At 46.0% G+C, this 20,391-nt stretch overlaps 1 long non-coding RNA gene across 3 annotated transcripts in view; it reads right to left on the bottom strand.

The window, feature by feature from the left end:
- LOC137534025 (uncharacterized) overlaps positions 1 to 20,391 on the bottom strand; it is an 80,482-nt gene that overhangs the window by 7,941 nt on the left and 52,150 nt on the right. Inside the window, exon 1 of one of the 3 annotated variants that reach the window (XR_011024286.1) lies at positions 4,215 to 4,265. The exons of the other annotated variants lie outside the window; for them this stretch is intronic. This is a non-coding gene — a long non-coding RNA (uncharacterized lncRNA). Of the gene's footprint in view, positions 1 to 4,214; positions 4,266 to 20,391 lie in introns of those variants that run through there. 3 annotated transcript variants of the gene reach the window in all.

Raw genomic sequence — 20,391 nt, 5'->3', positions numbered from 1 at the left:
GCTGCTGCCGCCTGGCAACTGCTTGCTGCTGCTGCCGCCTGGCAACTGCTTGCTGCTGCTGCCGCCTGGCAACTGCTTGCTGCTGCTGCCGCCTGGCAACTGCTTGCTGCTGCCGCCTGGCAACTGCTTGCTGCTGCCGCCTGGCAACTGCTTGCTGCTGCTGCCTGGCAACTGCTTGCTGCTGCTGCCTGGTAACTAGGTCTATGTATATATTGTGTAGTGTATGTATCGTAGTCTACGCCCAATTTAGAGGGAAGACAATTAACTTATCTGTATGTTTTTGGGATGTGGGACGAAACCGGAGTGCCCAGAGAAAACCCACACAGACACAAGGAGAAGATACAAACTCCTTGCAGATGTTGACCTGGCTGGGATTTGAACCCGGGACTCAGCACTGCAAGGCGAGAGCGCTAACCACTACGCCAACATGCTGCCCCAAGCTGAGAACATCTAACAAGTCGGGCCCCACCACCAGGAGGTAATACTTAAGCAGACTTGAACTCAGAATTTACTATATGCTCTAAAAGATAAGCAGCAGCAAAATAACCTTTAAAGAAAAAACAAACATTTGTTACATCTGATACAAAGTCTGCAATAAATCTGCAGTTGGTCTACTCTCCGCTTTCACAGACATATTGTTAACCACTTGAGGACCTCAGTGTTAAACCCCACTAAAGACCAGGCCATTTTGCATTAACTTGGCCACTGCAGCTTTAAGGCCAAGCTGCAGGGCCACTCGACAACACACAAGTGATTCCACCCCCCTCCCCCCCTTTTATTCTCCCTACCAACAGAGCTTTCTGTTGGCGTTGTCTGATCGCCCCCCCCCCCCCCCCCCCCCCCCAATGATTGTTTGTTTATTTATTTGTGTGTGTTTTTTTTTTTTATAAAAATAAGTGTTTATTTTTTTATACTGTAACCCCCCCCACCAGCCAATCCCCGTGATCAGCTGTCGTAGTCTTCAGCCTATGACAGCTGATCACCTCTGTGTCTCAGGAGGGGACGTGTCACATGGCTGTCCCCAGCGCTGCTGCAGATCGCAACGCTGTACGTGTAATTAGACTGTAGTTACGCCGTCTAACAGTCTCCCGAGCGGCGATAGGTGCTCGGAGACTGAAGACGGAGCTCCGCCCGCCCACCAAGCAGGAGATGTGCGCGCAGCCTGTGCGCGATCTCCTGCAAAACAGAGCCCTGGACTTTACGCCGGCGTTAGGCGGTCCTGGGGCTGCCACTGTGGCCACGCCCATCGGCGTCACACGGTCGGCTAGTAGTTAAAGAGACCCTGTATTAAAAAAAAAAAAGTCCTGTGGGGGGTACTTACCTTGGGAGGGGGAAGCCTCAGGGTCCCAATAAGGCTTTCCGCAACCCTGTAACTGCAGGGAATCCAGCGTTGGCTCCCCCAACAACCCTGACAAGGCTCCGGGATCCTGCGCAGACGCACTAGCGGCTTTTCATTCGGGTAAGGCAGAAATAGCTGAAGCCGTTCGATCCACTCTACTGCGCAGGCGCAAAAGGACTCGTGCCTGCGTATTAGGGCGGATCAATCCGGTTAGGCTATTTCTGCCTTACCCGAATGAAAAGCCGCTAGTACGCCAGCACAGGATCGATGAGAGGTAAATATTTACATTGCCGCACTTCGGGGGTCCCGGCAGGCTAAACGGAGGGATGAAGGAGGACGGGGGAAGCCTCGGTAGGATCCAGAGGCTTCCACCTCCCAAGGCAAGTATCCCCTAGAGAGATTTTTTTTTATTACAGGTTTTCTTTAACATTGTGTTTACAAATGAGATCTCTGCTGTGGCAGTCAGATGACATAGCTAAGGAATCAAATTACTACTTGTGATTAGTCACAGCTAGGGGAGAATTAAACAGGCTAAACTCTCTAAATACCTACAGGGTGCATTTCTCTGTTTTCTTCTGTCATGTGCAAGACTTCAGGTCTACTTTAAAGGGGGGTAGGGATGATTTGGGGATGTGGATGGTAATAATAGTTCTTGTTTGGATTAGGGCTGTTTGCACACACATCTTATGGGAAGAGGGGGAATAAAGTAACACTTCTATATGGGGGGCACAAAGCAAAGGTTTTTTATAACGGCTATCTGCAGGGGAAGAGGCTTTTGTACATGGTGCATATTGTGTGGACTATATACTAATCTGCAATGTATTAAATTCTGCTTTACCAATAACGAAAAATTTGGGAGGGTGAAGTAACAGCGCATGTCAGTGGTATGGACTGAAGGTCCTTTCTCACCGAATCCAATGCGTTCCATCACAATGGACAACATAATCGGACTCCAATGCGATGTAGTGGTATTTTTATGGTACGTTCACATCTAGTGCAGTGCAGCAAGTTCCACTGAAGTAATACAGAGCATGTTGTGCATTTACCCGACGCATTCTGCATTTACGGTGGCAGTGAAGCATGTTTTCATTGTATTGTATGCTTCACTGCATGGTCCCAGCACACATCTATCACAGAGACTTTTTTGCCACTGTTGTGTTGGGACCCTATTACAATGCGCATAGTGTGGAAAGACCCAAAGAACCAACTCCCAGCATGCATTGTGGGGGTGAAAGGCATGCTAGGAGTTTCAGAATTCTGCAGCTGCATTCCCTCCTTGGGGAATATGGCTGATCCCGTATAGACAAGGGGGCCAGAGGAGCAGCACCCCTTAGGCAATTAAGGGCTGATTCACACGGGCGGTAAACGCGTTGGTTTCAGCAGGCCATAAAAGGTATCTACTGCCATTCTATTCAAATAAATGGAAGTGTTTTTTAAACAGTGGCAGCTTTTGGTGGTGTTGTCTCGTCTTGAACGCTACATGAAGCATCCAGCATTGGCTGCAGGTTTGTACTCTAATCTACACTCATTATTCCCCACCCACCACCTCCTACCCTCTGTGGCCTATTTGTGGGGTGATGGTTGTTGCAGCCACTTACCACCCCTCCTCCCATTCTGTTCAGAGGTTGGGAAAAGGGGGGGGGGGAGGTCATGGCCCACAAAGTAAAGGGGTCACCGAGATGAATATGAGGGGTGTTTTGAGGGTGGGTTGCCTTTCTTAATCCCAGATGGAGTGATGGGGAAAAAAGCAATTTGAGAAAACCAGCTAAAACTAATCAGTCAGTTCATTGAAAACTGGAAACTAGTGTGTTTTAGTTATAGCTACCTGCTTATTCTTTATATTATCAGACACTTGGTGGCCCTCCTTGTGACCGGTCTCCCCTCTGTACTGCAGCTGTCCACCACCCCCCCCCCCCTCCCATTCACATATCTGACTGGTTCTAGTCATAGCAGGACGCATGCCCTGTCCACAACATGCACCCCCATGGATCATGTCCCCAAACAGCTTTGCACAGCAGCCATAGCTAAGTGCATTGTGAGCATGCATGATTCCGAGTCATTAGTAATCACGCATGCCCAGTATGTTCCCGGCAGTGGTTGCTATGCACGGCCATGTGGAGGAGGAGCACAAAAGAGAGACTGGCCACAAGAAGGGACCACACAGTGTGATAACCTAGCAGGCCGTTTGCTGTTATTTTCATCACTCCCGCCTGAACACTTCCCTTGCCAGCCAATCAGAGTAGCAACCAGTGCTGTCCCCGTATGTGGGCTGCTGGGGTGTAGGAGGAGCGGAGCTGTGAGTGAAGAAGTTGAGTCCATTGAGAGACGTGCAGAGGGACAGCACAACCAGAATGACAAGAGGAAGAATGAAGAGGACGACGACTGCATCGAGCTCTCCAGCCAGTCTCCACCACTGCCTTCCAGACCAGTCCACCATCTCCCCACTCCATGCCCAAGAGAGTTAAAGGACACCCGAAGCGAAAATAAACGAATGAAAACAACTATTGTATCTATCTTCCTTCTCCTAAAAATGACTTAAGATATATTTTACAGTTTTATTTATGTTTACATTTACTTTTTAAATTTTACTGTTTTGTTTTTTCTTCAATGACACATTCATTGAAGTATGCCAAAGCTAAAATCTATGAGCTATTGACCCTTTGTATCTCTTTCCTGCTCTCAGAAGCCATTTTCTGCTAGGAAATTCCAACTATAAAACCCCTTCCTATCAGTGAGGGTCATACTGTAGTCACTTCCTGTCTGAGTCAGGACTGAGTCAGTCACTTACATACCTGATATTTAACTCTTTCAGGCAGAGAATGAAAAAAAAAAAGGAATGCAGCATAGTTATTTGTATGCTAGGCACTGTACATACCCATGTCTGTCTCATGTCACACGTCACTTCGAGTATCCTTTAAGGCAGTGCTGAAATATAATGCAAAATATATACAAATATATACAAAATACTGACACATTGGGCACAATTGTCACATTCTTCACTTAGGGGTGGGCTCAACTTTTGTTGCCAGTGGTTTAGACATGAATGGCTGCGTTTTGAGTTGTTTTGATTGAACGGCATATTTACACCATTATACATGCTGTTCACTGACTACATTGCATCAAAGTGCCATATCTTCATTATCGTCCCATAAAAAGATTTCATAAAATATTTTATAAAAAAAGGAGGGTGTACTCAGTTTTGTTATAAAGATGTCAGAATACTCAGAGTTATAAAGATGTTCGTATTCCTTCTTTAACCAGTATGTAATCTGGACAAACGAAGAGGTGCACAATGTAATTGTATGTAACAATAACAATAATATTTATATAGCGCTTTTCTCCCTGGGGACTCAAAGCGCTGTGACCCTGCATTATGCAGTCTCACAGTCTCGGGAACAAAGGTGAGTTTTTAGCCTTTTTTTAAAGCTGTCCAGAGAAGGAGCCTCTCGTACTGATTGTGGAAGTGAGTTCCATAGAGTAGGGGCTGCATAGGAAAAGGCCCGAGCACCAAATGTTAAGTGTAGAGGCTTGGTAGATAATATTAACCCCAGTTCTGCAAGCTTCTTCCAGATACCTGGCTCCATTTTTGGCTTTGGAGCATTGTAGACCTGAGGACACAACACAGATATTGAAATAAGCAGAGCTTACAATGTGACATGAAAAATTACCACAAATGTTAAAAAAAAATAAAGTTTCCAATGGTTGTCAGAAGGTGGGTACCCTCTTATAGCCCTTTTCCACTGTGAACATTTTTCGATTAATAAATATGCTGTAAATCTGATCACGATTCGCAGTGATTTCTAAGTGCAATTTCCAATATGTTGCCACGTGATTTTTCATACAACCGTCACTATGTATGGCTAAAGATGGCCCGAACGGTTCGCCGGCGAACGGTTCCAGGCGAACTTTCGGTGGTTCGCCCCCATAGTGCACCACTAGGGTCAACTTTGACCCTCTACATCACAGTCAGCAGGCACATTGTAGCCACTCCCTTGTGGAGTGGCACGCTTTGTGGACATTCAGCGGTGAAACAACTTGCCGGTGAGATGCTTGATATGTGATAGCCTGACTCGCTGGAATTCGACCCTGGTCATGCTCTCTTGCCTGCTAGAACAGGAGAAAGCCTTCACCCAGTACCTGTACAATTACAGTAAAAGGACACAATCTGGGGAGATGGGGATGTTCTGGCCCAACAACTGGACACTGATGCGAAATGCATGCAGGCTCATGCCGTTTGAGGAGGTGACCAACCTGGTGAGTCACAGTGAAGGCACCATCAGCGACTTGATCCCGTACGCTTACTTCCTGGAGCGTGCCGTGCATAGGGTGGTGGATAAAGCTGTAGTGGAGCGTGAACAGGAACAGTTACGGGAGGAGCAGTAGTGGGAGCAATTTTCATCAAAACAAGATATTTCCTCAACGTCTGCTGCAGCACAGGGGGTTGAGGAGGAAGAGTCGTGTGGGGAAGAGGAGTCAGACTCGGATGATGGGGAAGGTGTTTCTTTGGAGGAGAAGGAGGTGTCGGCAGAAGAAAAACCGCAGCAGGAGTCGCAGGGGGCTTGTGCTGCTCGACGTTCCCGTGGTATTGTTCGTGGCTGGGGGGAGGAGGACTTTATATAAGTCCAAAGGTGTTAGCGCTTCTACTGTATCCCGGGGTGACGTTTCACACAACTCTCTCTCCTCTGTCCCTCTGCAAGGTTCCAGGAGGAGGAGGACTTACCTGATGTCACTGAGGAAGAGCAAGAGGAGATGGATAGTACGTCTGGATCCAACTTTGTGCAGATGGCGTCTTTCATGCTGTCCAGCCTATTGATGGACCCCCGTATAAAAAAACCTCAAGGGGAATGAGCTGTACTGGGTGGCCACACTACTAGACCCTCGGTATAGGCACAAAGTGGCGGACATGTTACCAACTCACCTGAAGGCAGAAAGGATGCAGCACATGCACAACAAGCTGGCAACTATGCTTTACAATGCGTTTAAGGGTGATGTCACAGCACAACGCAATAAAGTACCACTGCCAGTAATCCTCCTCCCATGTCCACGCAGGCAAGGACAGGGCGCTCCAGCGATCTCATGGTGATGTCGGACATGCAGACATTCTTTAGCCCAACGCCTCGCCTTAGCCCTTCCGGATCCACCCTCCACCAACGCCTGGACCGGCAGGTAGCCGACTACCTGGCCCTAAGTGTGGATGGAGACACTGTGAGCAGCGGAGAACCCTTGGACTACTGGGTGCACTTGCTCGAACTGTGGCTAGAGCTGTCCCAATTTGCCATCCAACTTCTGTCTTGCCCTGCCTCAAGCATCCTGTCAGAAAGGACCTTCAGCGCAGCTGGAGGCATGGTCACTGAGAAGAGAAGTCACCTAAGTCACGAAAGTGTTCAGTACCTCACCTTTATCAAAATGAATGAGGCATGGATGCCGGAGGGCTACTGTCCGCCCGAAGACTAAGTCAGTCCCCACACACAGCATCTCTGCCTGCACGCCGTGTGACTGCCTGCCCCAAGACTAAGTCACTCCCCACACAGCACCTCTACCCACAGGCCGCTTGACTGCCTTCTCCGCCACCACCAACAGGGTCCAGGACTCCAGGCGGATTCCTGAATTTTTAAGGATGCTGGTAGCAGCGGCTGCTAGAATACTTTTTCTGGTGCGTGTACATGCCTGCCTAATTTTTCTGTCTGCACTGCAGCTGCAACAACAAAACAAAAGGCATGAACATGTGCCCATTCCCCTTCGTGATCATTACCTTGCCGCGGTGAAGGGGCTTGCATATCACAATGAAGCAATGACCGCCAGCTATAGGAGTGTCTCGAGGGGTGGCACACCAACGATAATAAGGTCGTTGCTTCATTGTGGACAGACCAAATTTGATCAGCTGGACAGTCACTGTTCTGTCATTACAGCTACCTCAGCCCGGCGACCATATGGGCTTGAAAGCCGTCATGGTGCGCACCAGTCCAGCATGGCCGTCACTACACAAACAGCTGTTTGCAGTCAGTGCATACCTTTTACTTGAATGGATGGCAGACTTGCCCTCCATAACAGATTCTCGTTAAAGGTAGTACAGTCTATCAGTGTCATACAGCAGGGCCTCGGAAGTTGTCCTGTATTGTTATTTTTGGTCACTACCTCGGGACTTGCATGCCATGGCAGTGCTAGGAATGGTCCGCTGGACTTCACCTACTAGGTTTGAGCAACAGTTCAGAGAGCAGGTATCCCTGGTCGCAATCCCCAGATATTCATTTGAATGTTAATAGCATCAAGCACAATTCATGATGCAAAAACAATGATGCTTTGCGCCCTCAGATGCCTCTGTATAGATAGTCAGGAATGGGTACCTCCGTATACATAGCTAGGATTAGATGCCTCTGTATAGCTAGTCAGGAATAGGTAACTTAGTATACATAGCCAGGATTAGATGCCTCTGTCTAGATAGTCAGGAATAGGTACCTCAGTATAGATAGTCAGGATTAGATGCCTCTTTATAGGTAGCCAGGATTAGATGCCTCAGTATAGATAGTCAGGATTAGATGGCTCTGTATAGATAGTCAGGATTAGATGCCTCTGTATAGATAGTCAGGATTAGATGCCTCTTTATAGGTAGCCAGGATTAGATGCCTCAGTATAGATAGTCAGGCCCATTTCCACTTGTGCGGTGTGAAAAATTTTGCATGCGGTTGTATGCAAATTTTAATGCGAATTCGGATGAATGACGCTGTATGCGAATTTAGCCATGGCAGTGCCTGTGTGCTTTTCAATTGATTCCATGCAAATTTGCGTGCGATTTCGCATGGAAATTCGCATACACCCGTATAGCGGTATGCAAATTGTAAAGGCTTTGCCACGCAAATTTTTGACACGGACGAAAATGCTCAGAAATCCTGACAAGTGGAAACAGTCCCATCCACTTGTATTGGCTATGCGAATTGGCTTGCAGCAAACGCATGCAAATTCGCGATAGTGGAAATGGGCCCTTAGGAATAGGTACCTCAGTATACATAGCCAGGATTAGATGCTTCTGTATAGATAGTTAGCAATAGGTACCTCAGTATATATTGTCAGGATTAGATGCCTCTGTATAGATCAGGCATGGGCAAACTTGGCCCTCCAGCTGTTAAGGAACTACAAGTCCCACAATGCATTTGCCTTCATGAGTCATGACTGTGGCTGTCACACTTCTGCAATGCATTGTGGGATTTGAAGTTCCCTTAACAGCTGGAGGGCCAAGTTTGCCCATGCCTGGTATCAGAGGCGTTACTAGGGTTGGTGGCACCCGGTGCGAAAACTTGTGGTCTCCAGATCACAACTCAATCGCAGTTGTTGAATCAGTTAGAACTGAGTAGGGTTGCAACGGTATGAAATTCCACGGTATGATAACCGTCAAAAAAAATACCACGGTATGACGGTATTACGGTATACGGTATAAAACAATTATTTGGACCTGGGCCCCACCCCCTTACATTAAATAATGTTCCCCCACCCACCAGTAATAGGTGGCTGCAGCATAGGTAGCCAGGGATAGGTGTAGCCAGTGGCAGGTGCCGTAGCATAGTTAGCCAGGTATAGGTGTAGCCAGTGGTAGGTGTCGCAGCATAGGTAGCCAGGGGGAGGTGTAGCCAGTGGTAGGTGCCGCAACATAGGTAGCCAGGGATAGGTGTAGTCAGTAGTAGGTGGCTGCAGCATAGGTAGCCAGGGATAGGTGTAGTCAGTGGTAGGTGCTCGCAGCATAGGTAGCCAGGGATAGGTGTAGCCAGTGGTAGGTGCTTGCAGCATAGGTAGCCAGGGATAGGTGTAGCAGCATAGGTAGCCAGGGATAGGTGTAGCCAGTATTAGGTGGCGCAGCATGGGTAGCCAGGGATAGGTGTAGCCAGTGGTAGGTGGCGCAGCATGGGTAGCCAGGGATAGGTGTAGCCAGTGGTAGATGGCGCAGCATGGGTAGCCAGGGATAGGTGTTGCCAGTGGTAGATGGCGCAGCATGGGTAGCCAGGGATAGGTGTAGCCAGTGGTAGGTGGCGCAGCATGGGTAGCCAGGGATAGGTGTAGCTAGAATTCGTTGGCCAGCACAGAGAGCTGGAGGGAGGGAGAGGGGACAAATACTCACTTGTCAGCAGCCAAGTCCTCACGCGTGTACTGTGCTTCCTTCTACTTCCTGTTTGTGCTTGCATCATCTCCTTGTAATAGCACCCAGGGGGCGCTGTTTCAGGAAATAAGATACAAGAACAGGAAGAACAATGAAGCCCGGGTACAGCGCGGAGGACGGAGCTGGCTGCTGGAAAGTGAGTATTTATACCCACCGCTGTTCGTGCGCCGCTTCTACGTCGCTCCGCCCCCCGGTAGCCCCGCCCCCTGAAAACCGGTAAAACGAGATTGTGCACGGTACGATTACCGTGCACAATCATACCGTGGTATATCGTCATACCGGTATACCGCGGCAACCCTAGAACTGAGTATGGAATATGCCACCATGAAGCGTGTACAAAAGCAAGCGATGCAGCATGTGTAAGCACAAGACATTGAGGCCGAGACAAACGAAACTACCGTTGTAAAGCAGAAGTCTCTCACCCATCCGCTGGACAACCGCTCTGTATAGATAGTCCTCTGCCTCTGTATAGATAGTCTGGATTAGATGCCTCTGTATAGGCAGCAAGGATTAGATGCCTCTGTATAGGGAGCTAGGATTAGATGCCTCTGTATAGGTAGCCAGGATTAGATGCCTCTGTATAGGTAGTCAGGATTAGATGCCTCTGTATAGATAGTCAGGATTAGATGCCTCTGTATAGGGAGCTAGGATTAGATGCCTCTGTATAGGGAGTCCGGATTAGATGCCTCTGTATAGGTAGCCAGGATTAGATGCCTCTGTATAGGTAGCCAGGATTAGATGCCTCTGTATAGGTAGCCAGGATTAGATGCCTCTGTATAGGTAGCCAGGATTAGATGCCACTGTATAGATAGCCAGGATTAGATGCCTCAGTATAGGTAGTCAGGATTAGATGCTTCTGTATAGGTAGTCAGGATTAGATGCCTCTGTATATATAGTAAGGATTAGATGCCTCTGTATAGGTAGTCAGGATTAGATGCCTCTGTATAGATAGTCCGGATTAGATGTCTGTATAGATAGTCCGGATTAGATGCCACTGTATAAATAGTCAGGATTAGATGCCTCTGTATATATAGTCAGGATTAGATGCCTCTGTATAGGTAGCCAGGATTAGATGCCTCAGTATAGATAGTCAGGATTAGATGCCTCTGTATAGGTAGTCAGGATTAGATGCCTCTGTATAGATAGTCCGGATTAGATGTCTCTGTATAGGTAGCCAGGATTAGATGCCTCTGTATAGTCAGGATTAGATGCCTCTGTATAGATAGTCAGGATTAGATGCCTCTGTATATATAGTCAGGATTAGATGCCTCTGTATAGATAGTCAGGATTAGATGCCTCTGTATAGGTAGCCAGGATTAGATGCCTCAGTATAGATAGTCAGGATTAGATGCCTCTGTATAGGTAGTCAGGATTAGATGCCTCTGTATAGTCAGGATTAGATGCCTCTGTATAGATAGTCAGGATTAGATGCCTCTGTATATATAGTCAGGATTAGATGCCTCTGTATAGATAGTCCGGATTAGATGCCTCTATATATGTAGCCAGGATTAGATGCCTCTGTATAGGTAGCCAGGATTAGATGCCACTGTATAGATACTCAGGATTAGATGCCTCAGTATAGGTAGTCAGGATTAGATGCTTCTGTATAGGTAGTCAGGATTAGATGCCTCTGTATAGATAGTCCGGATTAGATGCCTCTGTATAGATAGTCCGGATTAGATGTCTCTGTATAGATAGTCCGGATTAGATGTCTCTGTATAGATAGTCCGGATTAGATGTCTCTGTATAGGTAGCCAAGATTAGATGCCTCTGTATAGGTAGTCCGGATTAGATTCCTCTTTATAGGTAGCCAGGACTAGATGCCTCTATACAGATAGCCCAGATTATATGCCTCTGCACAGGTAGCCAGGATTAGATGCTTCTGTATAGATAGTTAGCAATAGGTACCTCAGTATATATAGTCAGGATTAGATGCCTCTGTATAGATCAGGCATGGGCAAACGTGGCCCTCCAGCTGTTAAGGAACTACAAATCCCACAAAGGCCTTTATGAGTCATGACTGTGGCTGTCACACTTCTGCAATGCATTGTGGGATTTGAAGTTCCCTTAACAGCTGGAGGGCCAAGTTTGCCCATGCCTGGTATCAGAGGCGTTACTAGGGTTGGTGGCACCCGGTGCGAAAACTTGTGGTGTCCAGATCACAACTCAATCGCAGTTGTTGAATCAGTTAGAATCGAGTATGGAGTATGCCACCATGAAGCGTGTACAAAAGCAAGCGATGCAGCATGTGTAAGCACAAGACATTGAGGCAGAGACAAATGAAGCTACCGTTGTAAAGCAGAGGTCGCTCACCCATCCGCTGGACAACCGCTCTGTATAGATAGTCCTCTGCCTCTGTATAGATAGTCTGGATTAGATGCCTCTGTATAGGTAGCCAGGATTAGATGCCTCTGTATAGGTAGCAAGGATTAGGTGCCTCTGTATAGGTAGCCAGGATTAGATGCCTCTGTGTAGGTAGTCAGGATTAGATGCCTCTGTACAGATAGTCTGGATTAGATGTCTCTGTATAGGTAGCCGAGATTAGATGCCTCTGTATAGGTAGTCAGGATTAGATGCCTCTGTATAGGGAGCTAGGATTATATGCCTCTGTATAGGGAGTCCGGATTAGATGCCTCTGTATAGGTAGCCAGGATTAGATGCCACTGTATAGATAGTCAGGATTAGATGCTTATGTATAGGTAGTCAGGATTAGATGCCTCTGTATAGGTAGTCAGGATTAGATGCCTCTGTATAGATAGTCTGGATTAGATGTCTCTGTATAGGTAGCCAGGATTAGATGCATATATATATATATATATATATATATATATATATATATATATATATATATATATATATATATATATATATATATATATATAGTCAGGATTAGATGCCTCTGTATAGATAGTCTGGATTAGATGCCTCTGTATAGGTAGCCAGGTTTAGATGCCTCTGTATAGTCAGGATTAGATGCCTCTGTATAGATAGTCAGGATTAGATGCCTCTGTATAGGTAGCAAGTATTAGATGGCTCTGTATAGATAGTCAGGATTAGATGCCTCTTTATAGGTAGCCAGGATTAGATGCTTCTGTACAAATAGCCCAGATTAGATGCTTCTGTATAGGTAGCTAGGATTAGATGCTTCTGTATAGGTAATTGAAAAAGGTAAGGGGAAAAAATAACACTCTAATGAGCGTGTATGTCCACCACTGTGTTGTCACTTTATTAGTGCATTAGAAAAAGTTAAAGTGCATAGTCAGACGAACATCTAGTAAAATATCTGACAGATTTGTCAAAATATTAAAAACAATATGGTCGGCCCATGCTGTAATGCCATTCACACACCATCTACAACTACCTGCCAGGAATGGTCCGCTGGACTACACCTACTAGCTATGAGCAACAGTTCAGAGAGCAGGTATCCCTGGTTGAAATTCCCAGACATTAATTTGGTAATAGCATCAAGCACAATTCATGATGGAAAAGCAATGATGCTTGGCGCCTTAAACTGATGCTCTCATTCCTCAAACAACTGCCATTGCAATAATTCCGGCAGTGTCCGCACTATTCCAGCAGAGTGTCCAGATCACAACTCAATCGCAGTTGTTGAATCAGTTAGAACTCTTGAGTATGGAATATGCCACCATGAAGCGTGTACAAAAGCAAGCGATGCAGCATGTATAAACACAAGACATTGTGGCCCAGAGACAAACAAAGCTACCGTTGTACAGCCGAAGTCTCTCACCCATCCGCTGGACAACCACTTCCTATCTGGTCTCAAGATGCTGCTAAATCCATAACACAGGGCTTCAGCTCAGAGCCATATAGATAGTCTGGATTAGATGGCTCTGTATAGGTAGTCAGGATTAGATGAATCTGTATAGGTAGTCAGGATTTGATGCCTTTGTATAGGTAGTCAGGATTTGATGCCTCTGTATAGGTAGTCAGACTTAGATGCCTCTGTATAGGTAGTCCGGATTAGATGCCTCTGTATACGTAGCCAGGATTACATGCCTCTGTATAGGTAGTCAGGATCAGATGCCTCTGTATAGATAGTCTGGGTGTGATGATCCGCTCAGCTGGCTGCACAGGCAGACAGCTGTTTGTCCATTCCTCTAGTCTGTGGGCTGCAGGTCTCTGGAACAGAGACCTGTCTTTCCATTGCAAGTTTCTGGTCTGTTCTCTTGCTGGGGAATTTGCATACATTCGTTATGCAAATCCCCTACCTGCCTTCTTTGATGACTGGCACTATAAGAGCTTTATGTTTCCCAGAAGGCTTTGCTGGTCATTTCCTTTCCATGGTCTGTTCCTGATGGACACTGCTGGAGTGTCAGCCATTGCTATCTAGTATAGTTAATTCCTGGGGGTTGCTTTAGGCTCCCTTTCTAGCCCAGTCAGGTTGTATTATGTGTATTGCCTGTTCTGTCTTGTCTTGCCTGTTGCCATTATCCTGTCCCAAAGGTGGTCGACAGGAAATGGTTCTGATCTCTGTTCTTGGAGTATAGCTGGTGCAGCGGTTGCTACCAGCTATCTCTTCTGTTCTGTCTCCTGGGATCGCGCTAGCTACTTTTCGCTAGCACTGGGGATCCTTCTGTTTTGTCTTCTGGGATCGCGCTAGCTACTTTTCGCTAGCGCTGGGGATACTTCTGTTCTGCTACTCTGTACCTGGATCGCGCTAGCCACTTTTCGCTAGTGCTGTGGATCCTATCTCTCGCTTGTCCCTGTTTTCGTGTGTCTGTCTTGTCTGCTACGCTTGCTGGAGGCTCGGTGAGGTAACCGTTAAGCAAGCGCTCGCGTCCTCTGTTTCATGTTTGTCTGTCGATGGTTAGTTAGGCGTGCTTGTCTCTATTGTGCTTATCACGTGGAGACCGCGCATAACCGTGTGCACTGTTGCGAATGAGTGCGGTGTTCGCGGTTAGCTAGCGTTTTTTATTTTCCGTATCTCCTTATTGTATTATTTGCTGTGCCTTTGCTACCCTCGTATTCTATTCTGATCTGCTTTGTGTCACGTCTGGCGATCGCACCTCTCGCGATCGTGTTCCTATTTCATATCTGCTGTTGTGTGTGCGCGGTCGCGGGGTGGCGACTGGATTGGCGCACACACATACAACCTGTCCCTTTGCTCAATCTCATTCGCAATCGCCTCTCTTGCGATTGCGTTCTGCGCTTCGTACAATTCCTGTCTGGCACTTGTGGAGGTACAGAGGATTGGTTCCTCTGCACTCCCCAGCGCCATCTGCCGACAGGAATTTCCCTCTACAGGTGCGTAGCACCTTTTGCTGGGTGCCTGCAAATATACGCTTGTGGAGGATTTCCGCTGTGTCAGCGCACGCGTTGTGCGCTGATCACGGAGAAAGTTCCACAATCGTTACACTGGGTTAGATGCCTCTGTATAGAAAGTCAGGATTAGATGCCTCAGTATACAGTAGATAGTCAGAATTAGAAGCCTCTGTATAGATAGCCAGGATTAGAAGCCTCTGTATAGATAGCCAGGATTAGATGCCTCTGTATAGAAAGTCAGGATTAGATGCCTCTGTATAGAAAGTCAGGATTTGATGCCTCTGTATAGAAAGTCAGGATTTGATGCCTCTGTATATAGTAGTAAAAATGTTTCTGTACCGTGTTAGCCAAACAATATATGTAGGTAGAAAAAAACAAAGTCTTGTAAAAGTAATACCTTTTAATGGCTAACTGATAAAGTTAAATAATGCAAGCTTTCTGGGATCTAGTCCCCTTCTTCAGGCATATTTCTAGATGTTAGCTGTAGTAAAACACTGATGCAGGGAAGCTGCATGAAGATGGCAGTTGTACTGGTTGCTGTTTAGCAGTTAGATGTCAGGTGATCAGCAGGCTGGAGCCAGTGAGCTTATGCAAGCAAACATGAAATCTAGCAGGTTTCTGAAGATAGTGAAGCCAAGTCAATCATGTTACATAAGGAGTCATGAATCCCATTCCACAATTTAAACCTTCTGTTAATGTCTTGAACATTTTCATAAATTTGTACTCAGAAATCTTTCTTGCTTGTTCATTTTTGAAGTTACCCTTAAGAATAAATACTTTTAAATCTTGCATGCTGTGTCCTGGTTCGCATAAGTGTTGGCCCACTGGTGTGTCCATTTTACCCTCATTAATTTTAAAGCGGTGATGGTTCATTCGTGTGCGCAGTTTTTGTCCTGTTTCTCCTATATAGATACCTCTTGAGGGGCATTTCATGCAGCGTATCATGTATACAACATTGGATGATTCACAGGAAAATTGGTCTGATATTTGATGATATTTCTGTGAGTTTGGTATTTGTATTTGGCTTGTGCACAAGATATAAGGGCAGGTCTCACACCTTGCGTTATTACAGGGTAATGTGCCTGGAGTTTCTGGTGTAGATAATGCACTTCTGATAATCATTTGTCTCAAATTGGGAGGTTGTCTGAAAGCAAGCATTGGTAAATCAGGAAAAACTTCTTTCAGGCGTTTGTCTTTATGAAGTATCGGTTGCAGGGCTTTCGATATCTTCCTCAGTGTCTTTAATCTTGGGTTGTAGGTGACCACTATTGGGACTCTGTTGTTTTCAGTCTTTGGGGTGTATTTCAATAGTTCCTCTCTAGATTTTAAAGTTGCTCTGTGTATTTGATCATCAACGATTCGTGGACGATATCCCTGATCTATGAATATAGATATAGATATAGTATAGATTAGATAGGTAGCTGTCCCCTGTATAGATTAGATAGATAGGCAGCTGTCCCCCATTATAGATTAGATAGGTAGCTGTCCCCTGTATAGATTAGATAGGTAGCTGCACCCCCAGTATAGATTAGTTAGGCAGCTGTCCCCTGTATAGATTAGATAGGCAGCTGCCCCCTGTATAGATTAGATAGGCAGCTGTCCCCTGTATAGATTACATAGGCAGCTGTCCCCTGTATAGATTAGATAGGCAGCTGTCCCCTGTATAGATTAGATAGGCAGCTGTCCCCTGTATAGATTAGATAGGCAGCTGTCCCCAGTATAGATTAGATAGGTAGCTGTCCCCTGTATAGAGTAGATAGGTAGCTGACCTCTGTATAGGTTAGATAGGTAGCTGCCCTCTGTATAGGTTAGATAGGTAGCTGCCCTCTGTATAGGTTAGATAGGTAGCTGTCCCCAGTTTAGGTTAGATAGGCAGCTGTCCCCTGTATAGACTAGATAGGTAGCTGTCCCCAGTATAGATTAGCTAGGTAGCTGCCCCCCAGTATAGATTAGATAGGCAGCTGTCCCCTGTAAAGATTAGATAGACAGCTGTCCCCTGTATAGATTAGATAGGCAGCTGTCCCCTGTATAGATTAGATAGGTAGCTGTCCCCTGTATAGATTAGATAAGCAGCTGTCCCCTTTATATATTAGATAGGTAGCTGTCCCCCAGTATAGATTAGATAGGCAGCTGCCCCCCAGTATAGATTAGATAGGCAGCTGTCCCCAGTAAAGATTAGATAGGCAGCTGTCCCCTGTAGAGATTAGATAGGTAGCTGTCCCCTGTATAGATTAGATCAGCAGCTGACCCCTGTATAGATTAGATAGGTAGCTGTCCCCAGTATAGATTAGATAGGCAGCTGTCCCCTGTATAGGTTAGATAGGTAGCTGTCCCCCAGTATAGATTACATAGGTAGCTATCCCCTGTATAGATTAGATAGGCAGCTGTCCCCAGTATAGATTAGATAGGTAGCTGTCCCCTGTATAGATTAGATAGGTAGCTGTCCCCAGTATAGATTAGATAGGTAGCTGTCCCCTGTATAGATTAAATAGATAGGCAGCTGTCCCCCATTATAGATTAGATAGGTAGCTGTCCCCTGTATAGATTAGATAGGTAGTTGTCCCCCAGTATAGATTAGATAGGTAGCTGTCCCCTGTATAGATTAGATAGGCAGCTGCCCCCTGTATAGATTAGATAGGCAGCTGCCCCCTGTATAGATTAGATAGGCAGGTGTCCCCAGTAAAGATTAGATAGGTAGCTGTCCCCTGTATAGATTAGATAGGCAGCTGTCCCCAGTATAGATTAGATAGGCAGCTGTCCCCTTTATAGATTAGATAGGCAGCTGACCCCTGTATAAAGTAGATAGGTAGCTGTCCCCTGTATAGATTAGATAGGCAGCTGTCCCCTGTATAGATTAGATAGGCAGCTGTCCCCAGTATAGATTAGATAGGCAGCTGTCCCCTTTATAGATTAGATAGGCAGCTGACCCCTGTATAAAGTAGATAGGCAGCTGCCCCCCAGTATAGATTAGATAGGTAGCTGTCCCCAGTATAGATTAGGTAGGTAGTTGTCCCCAGTATAGATTAGATAGGTAGCTGTCCCCAGTATAGATTAGATAGGTAGCTGTCCCCAGTATAGATTAGATAGGCAGCTGTCCCCTTTATACATTAGATAGGCAGCTGTCCCCTGTATAGATTAGATAGGTAGCTGTCCCCAGTATAGATTAGCTAGGTAGCTGCCCCCAGTATAGATTAGATAGGCAGCTGTCCCTTTTATAGATTAGATAGGCAACTGTCCCCTGTATAGATTAGATAGGTAGCTGTCCCCAGTATAGATTAGCTAGGCATCTGTCCCCTGTATAGAGTAGATAGGTAGCTGTCCCCTGTATAGATTAGATAGGTAGCTGTCCCCAGTATAGATTAGATAGGCAGCTGTCCCCTTTATAAATTAGATAGGCAGCTGTCCCCTGTATAGATTAGATCGGTAGCTGTCCCCAGTATAGATTAGCTAGGTAGCTGCGCCCAGTATAGATTAGATAGGCAGCTGTCCCCTTTATAGATTAGATAGGCAGCTGTCCCCTGTATAGATTAGATAGGCAGCTGCCCCCTGTATAGATTAGATAGGCAGCTGCCCCCTGTATAGATTAGATAGGCAGGTGTCCCCAGTAAAGATTAGATAGGTAGCTGTCCCCTGTATAGATTAGATAGGCAGCTGTCCCCAGTATAGATTAAATAGGTAGCTGTCCCCTGTATAGATTAGATAGGTAGCTGTCCCCAGTATAGATTAGATAGGTAGCTGTCCCCTGTATAGATTAGATAGATAGGCAGCTGTCCCCATTATAGATTAGATAGGTAGCTGTCTCCAGTATAGATTAGCTAGGTAGCTGCCCCCAGTATAGATTGGATAGGCAACTGTCCCCTTTATAGATTAGATAGGCATCTGTCCCCTGTATAGATTAGATAGGTAGCTGTCCCCTGTATAGATTAGATAGGTAGCTGTCCCCAGTATAGATTAGATAGGCAGCTGTCCCCTTTATAAATTAGATAGGCAGCTGTCCCCTGTATAGATTAGATAGGTAGCTGTCCCCAGTATAGATTAGCTAGGTAGCTGCGCCCAGTATAGATTAGATAGGCAGCTGTCCCCTTTATAGATTAGATAGGCAGCTGTCCCCTGTATGGATTAGATAGGTAGCTGTCCTCAGTATAGATTAGCTAGGTAGCTGCCCCCTGTATAGATTAGATAAGCAGCTGTCCCCCAGTATAGATTAGATAGGCATCTGTCCCCTGTATAGATTAGATAGGTAGCTGTCCCCAGTATAGATTAGATAGGCAGCTGTCCCCTTTATAGATTAGATAGGCATCTGTCCCCTGTATAAAGTAGATAGGTAGCTGTCCCCTGTATAGATTAGATAGGTAGCTGTCCCCCAGTATAGATTAGATAGGTAGCTGTCCCCTTTATAGATTAGATAGGCAGCTGCCCCCTGTATAGATTAGATAGGCAGCTGCCCCCTGTATAGATTAGATAGGCAGCTGCCCCCTGTATAGATTAGATAGGCAGGTGTCCCCAGTAAAGATTAGATAGGTAGCTGTCCCCTGTATAGATTAGATAGGCAGCTGTCCCCAGTATAGATTAAATAGGTAGCTGTCCCCTGTATAGATTAGATAGGTAGCTGTCCCCAGTATAGATTAGATAGGTAGCTGTCCCCTGTATAGATTAGATAGGTAGCTGTCCCCAGTATAGATTAGATAGGCAGCTGTCCCCTTTATAGATTAGATAGGCAGCTGTCCCCAGTATAGATTAGATAGGTAGCTGTCCCCAGTATAGATTAGCTAGGTAGCTGCCCCCAGTATAGATTAGATAGGCAGCTGTCCCTTTTATAGATTAGAGAGGCAACTGTCCCCTGTATAGATTAGATAGGTAGCTGTCCCCAGTATAGATTAGCTAGGTAGCTGCCCCCAGTATAGATTAGATAGGCAGCTGTCCCCTTTATAGATTAGATAGGCATCTGTCCCCTGTATAGAGTAGATAGGTAGCTGTCCCCTGTATAGATTAGATAGGTAGCTGTCCCCAGTATAGATTAGATAGGCAGCTGTTCCCTTTATAAATTAGATAGGCAGCTGTCCCCTGTATAGATTAGATAGGTAGCTGTCCCCAGTATAGATTAGCTAGGTAGCTGCGCCCAGTATAGATTAGATAGGCAGCTGTCCCCTTTATAGATTAGATAGGCAGCTGTCCCCTGTATGGATTAGATAGGTAGCTGTCCTCAGTATAGATTAGCTAGGTAGCTGCCCCCAGTATAGATTAGATAAGCAGCTGTCCCCTTTATAGATTAGATAGGCATCTGTCCCCTGTATAGATTAGATAGGTAGCTGTCCCCAGTATAGATTAGATAGGCAGCTGTCCCCTTTATAGATTAGATAGGCAGCTGACCCCTGTATAAAGTAGATAGGTAGCTGTCCCCTGTATAGATTAGATAGGTAGCTGTCCCCCAGTATAGATTAGATAGGTAGCTGTCCCCTTTATAGATTAGATAGGCAGCTGCCCCCTGTATAGATTACATAGGCAGCTGCCCCCTGTATAGATTAGATAGGCAGGTGTCCCCAGTAAAGATTAGATAGGTAGCTGTCCCCTGTATAGATTAGATAGGCAGCTGTCCCCAGTATAGATTAAATAGGTAGCTGTC

The sequence above is a fragment of the Hyperolius riggenbachi genome, chromosome 10 (genome assembly GCF_040937935.1).
Source record: "Hyperolius riggenbachi isolate aHypRig1 chromosome 10, aHypRig1.pri, whole genome shotgun sequence".
Classification (NCBI taxonomy): Eukaryota; Metazoa; Chordata; class Amphibia; order Anura; family Hyperoliidae; genus Hyperolius; species Hyperolius riggenbachi.
This window is presented reverse-complemented; position numbering and strand designations above follow the sequence as displayed.